Source organism: Pinus tabuliformis, chromosome X, assembly GCF_031772625.1.
Source record: "Pinus tabuliformis cultivar Carrire ecotype Pingquan chromosome X, CPIR1, whole genome shotgun sequence".
NCBI classification, from domain to species: Eukaryota; Viridiplantae; Streptophyta; class Pinopsida; order Pinales; family Pinaceae; genus Pinus; species Pinus tabuliformis.
Window position 1 is genome coordinate 14841340 of NC_142308.1, and position 5863 is coordinate 14847202.

Consider the following 5863-nt stretch of genomic DNA (forward strand, 5'->3'; position numbering starts at 1 on the left):
TTGAGGATGAATAGTGTAAAAAATCGTAATTCATATACCCATTATAAAAGTTCAGAACTATCAACATTCTCATAATAAAAGTGCACGACATAATTTTTGTGTTGAATTAGTGTTTGTTCAATTTTATTAACAACAAAAATAACATGTTTTTTTTTTTTTTAATAATAAAATAATCAAAATCAAAGTAACGTATAATACAATTTTCTTCATGATTTAAATTAAATTATAATCTGAAATATAAATTTAAAAAAATTGTAATCTAAAATATATATTTGAAAATAAAACATATTATTATAATTTGATGGAATATCTCTTATATAAGAGTCAAATTTCAAAAATAAGGAAAACTAATTTTAACTATATTCAAAATTAGATTTACTGTGAACTAAATAGAATTATATTCAAAATTAGGTTTACTGTGACCTAAATAGAATTAATTAGTTTAGTTATTAATAAACTAAAAATATATATATAATCAAATATAATTAAATTAGTTAATTCAAATATTTTTTTGTTAAGGAATATTTACTTTAGTGGTTTGGTTCTCTCAAATATGTGGGTTTAAGTTTAGTTTATGTGTGGCATATATGAAATAGTTGTTTGTTGTAATCGTGGGAACAAATATTTTGAAGTTACTAATTCTCTAAAAATTAGAAAACACAAATTAATTTATTGTTTTTTTTTATGAAAAATGTAGTTGATTCATATATCTATAATAATATTGAAAAGATGGCAGGACAATTGCTATAATGCTTTCAAATAAACTTGGAATTTTTTTTTTTCCCACACATCACAATAATCAAATAAGCTTCTAGATTTTAACTATTAAAATATAAAATAAATAAAATAATAAATACTCATAAATAATTAGGTTAATAGTCCATTAAACTTTACATGTGATAACACTACAAATTATCAAAATAACTTCACTTTTTTTTTTTCTCGGTAAAACTAGCTAATCTATTATATTATATTTACAAGTAAACTTTACATGCAGAGAGACAGGCCGTCCAGGGCCAACTGTGGCACCTTGGATAGCTTAGCTTGACACAAAATGCTCCCTCGTAGGGGCAGCACCTCTAGAACATACCAAAACACTTCCAGAACATACCAAAACATAAGACAGTAATGACACGGCTATACCAGAACATAAAACAGTATTGAGCTCAGACAGTAGCGATACGGCCCACGCAGGGGCTTCCAACAAAAAACTCACGGTAAACCTTGCCCAGACGCATGACCGCCATACACATGACATGATTAAGAACTGAAAATATACATACATAGTAACGTAGCATAATCCAAATATCCACCGAGACCTTTGACTTAGACCATAGCCGAGAGAGAGAAAAGAAAGCCGGAGAGTGCCTCTGGGGATCAATCTTCAGGCTCTTCCTCAATGATGTAGCTCCAGCCTTGGCCTTCAGGGATGCCTGCCCACATTGCCATAGGATCCTTTGCAGTGGCCAGAGGTTCCTGCTCTGGAGGTTGGGGAGGGGCTTGCTTGGGCTCTTTCCCAGAAGTTCCTTCTTCAATTGGTGGCTGCAGCACTGGACTTTCCTCACGATAGTCTTCTGGAAGTAGCTCAGCCGAAACTGGTAGCTTTCCATCTTCATTCTCCTCAGGAACCTTAGTAAAGAGAACTGAGATATGTGCACTGATGCCTGCATTATCCTTCGAGCTGCCCAAGGTGAAAACGACTGAGCCGAATGCTGGAAGCACGGGCTCTCCTCCACTGGAGCTGCCGACCTCCATGAACTGACTGGCCTGAATTGGGGTGGCTCTCGCCCTCCTGTGGCAGTAGCAGCAGCAGCAGTGATGGTGCACATCTGCTGCAGGGGGCGTGAAGATGCACCTCGCCCCGGTCCCCTTCTGCTCGGTTGTCTTTCCCGCAATCGTGCCATAGACTCCATGTCTCCTTCAACTTGTTCCAGGACCGAGCTCGTGGGCTTGAAGTCCCCGCTGTGACTGCCAAAGGATGGCAGTACTCGGATTGATGCAGGGCAGAACTCAACTGCCCAAAGACCACGCACAGGAATAACAAACACGGAGCGGACTTTGCCCGAGTGAGTGTCTTCACTTTTCACCTCAAATTCACTCCAATTGCTCTTGGAGCTCTGTTCCCACCTGAGGCATTCACCAGAGTCGCAATGACGGATTGCAGTGGCTGCGTTTTGAGGGAGGAGAGCGCCCATCCGTCCAGAATCCTTCTGAGCCTACACCCCCTAGGCTTTACCATGCAAATGAGCCTGCAGTGATCCGCCTTCTCTGTGAAATCTCGCAACATTCCCTCGATAAGAGCCCTCCATAACTGCTTCCTGCATCCACATCGCTTCACCCTGCGTAGCATTGAATGCCAGGAGCTCGGGCGGCTGAACATTAAACCTCGGCGGTAGTGAACCATTACTATGTATCGTTAGCACGGGGCGGCACATGCTGGGCATGTGGCTCGTCCCTGTCTGACGTGCCATCACCCGCATCCGGGGCAAAATAACTTCACTTAACATAACACTATAAATTATTAAAATAATTTCACATTACGCACTGAATAAAGCACTTAACTAACCAACATGACCACCAAAGGCCCAAAGTAACCAACCATCTCATTGTCTCAAGTTCATTCTAAAAAATAATAAAATCTCAACCTAACATTGAAATTATAATTCTGCCTGCCTTTATATATATATATATATATATATATATATATATATATATATATATATATATATATCTATGTATATGTATATATATATATATATATAGTTACTTTATATGATTTATTTTCTTTCTTTAACCTAACCTATCTCAACACACCAAACAAACATTATTTGACTACATGGGCCACTATAGGGGCATAACTAGCAACTGCATTAGATGTTGCAAAGGAAACGTCCTAAGGCATAAATTCGAGAAGCATTGTGACATATAAAAAACCATTGAAGATAAAAATTAATAAACAAAATGCTATTCAACTATCTTAAATTATAAGCAGCGGTTTCATGTGAGCTATTAAATCCCTCAAAATGTCCATTGTCAGTGGAATATCTTTGAAGTAATAATTCATTCAAGAGTTGAGAAACTCTTGGAGGTCCTTGTGACCCAACTGAAATTTGATAATCCTCACCATATCCAAAACCTTTGGGTAAAAAACTAGTATAGCAAAAATCACCTGAGAAATTCTTGGGTCCAGTATTTTCAGGCATATAATAACAACTAGAACCACCTGAAAATTGTGAATCATATTCTATTTTCTGTGGAGCATACCTGTTAGGAGCATTTTTGTGGAGCATACTTGTTAGGAGCATGTGGATAAGAGTCTGTACATGGGTATCGATGAGTGGAGATTACCATCCATGGAGAGAACAAGGGTGTTCAATAAATATGGAGTTACATTTCACGAACTCAAATAAAGAAAAATTTGACATCAAAACTTAAGAAAACAATCACAATAAAGATTAACCATTATAATTAATCTTGAAATAAAGAATCCATTCTTGTTGACCATTCCAAAATTGTATTTCAATGCAATCTCAAAACTGAAAATATATTTAATCTATAAATTTGATCTAACATTCATTCAATGAGTGGAGATTACCATCCATGGAGAGAGCAAGGGTGTCGAATAAATATGGAGTTACATTTCATGAACTCAAATAAAGAAAAATCTGACATCAAAATTTAAGAAAACAACCACAATCAAAATTAATGATTATAATTAATCTTGCATTAAAGAATCCATTCTTGTTGACCATTCCAAAATTGTATTTCAATGGAATCTCAAAAATGAAAATATATTTAATTTGTAAATTTGATCTAACATCCATTCCTTCATCGGAATTTCACACCACTACTGCCAAGGCAAAATGTGGTCTTCAGAGATAAGATGTAAGGGCACTCACACAAAAAAATTTGGTGTCCTTACTGATTTGTAGTTCTCTTTTTTAGGCTCCATAGATCAATTCTAAAACAAAGTTCTAGATAGCAGAATTTGAAGCCTTGTATTCGCTCTTGTTAATAAATTCCAAATAGTCCGAGGAATGTGGCCTTTATCAAGAATTAAAAGACCTAGACTCCTTGTAAGGTACCTTCCTATCTACTTTGTCTCTTCAAATATTTTTGCATTTTCTTCATTGGTGAAAGTGTAAAACAAAGAGTGGCTTATTATCAACACACTTTCCTTCTTATGCCACTCATGTGGAATTTTTATGTTATAAATAGTATAGACATGTCTGATGAGTACTTTACATGGCATAGACATTACAGATCCTCTAAAAGTGGAATCCCTTATTGTGAAGTGTCTTAACAGACTCAAAATATAACCAGAAATGTTAAAATTCCACTTTTTAAACTCCTTTTGCCATGTATGGAGCATGCTTTTTAGGGCAATGATAAATGGTTTTCATGTTGGAAAGAAACTCACATAACTTTGCAGGAAACTTATAATCATGAGTGATTTTCCTTATTGCAGGATTGCCAGGGACGAAAGTGGTAAGTATATGAGCATGGCATTACCAAACCTCTAGTAAAAAGTCAACCCCTCAATGCAAAGAGAAGTAAAACATTTACTCGATAATAAGAGTTGTTAAGGCCTTATGTTGTAATGATATGTTATGTAAATACTTTGACTTACTGAAATAAAAATAAAAAGAATAAAATTGAAAATTGTTTAAAATAAAATTAAAATTTAGTGTTTGTAGATTTTGGGATGGAGTTTTTAATAGCTGATAGTTTTGCTAACTTTATATAATCAAATATTTTGAGGTGCAAAACATTTAGTTAATTGTGGAATAAATTATATTAAGTTAAACAATATTCTTAATTATAGAGGGTCACAACAAATTTACTATATAGATTACTTTTGTTATAATACTATGAGCTAATACCACATAAGTGTTTGATATGACATCTTCTAACCATCTCTCAATACTAGTGCATATTTCATGGAAATGAAATCTACACCATCCACCTAATGAAAGTAAAATTTTAAAAAACTTCTTCTAAAATAAAAATAGATATACTTATAAGTATAAATTGCTATTTTAATTTTCACCACTAATATTCATATTCAACAACAATAATTTAATCCTATAAACATTCCCTATCCTTTTTAAAATTTAAAATGTAGTCTCTTAAAAACATCCAATGTCGTTCTAATTCATTTGGTGACATATATTGCAGCTTAAAAAAAGTCAGGACGTTACTTCCGAAAAATATGAGAATATTAAACCTCACTAGTCACAGAAAGATGACACCGGAAACGTGATCCCTGAAGCAAAGGAAAATTATACAGCTACTTCTCTTCCTATTTCCTTTTAGGATTTTAATGATAATTTATGACATCCCATATTTTTAATATATGAGAAGACAAGGGAAGCCCATGTGTATACACATGCTAGTCAAGATAAGAATATAGGATGGCAGAGAAGGAAATTCAGTTCCTGTACTTGCTTTGTATACAGACACTGGTCAGGATAAGAATATAAGATGGCAGAGAAGGCAATCCAGTTCCTGTACTTGCCTTGTATACATATGTATACACACGCTGGTCAGGAAAAGAATATAGGATGGTAGAGAAGGCAATCCAGTTCCTGTACTTGCCTTGTATACATGATTTTTCGTAGTCATCTCTCAATAACAGTGCATATTCCATATTCTATAGAGATTGAATCTATACTATTTACTTAATTAAACTAAAATTTTATTTCTAAAATAAAATAAATATATATTTATAAATATAAAGGGTTATTTTAAATTTCACCACTAATATCCATATTTAGCAACAATAATTTAGTGATATCAACATTTCCTAACCTTTTAAAATTTAAAATATAATCTCTTAAAAACATCCAATGTGGTTCTAATT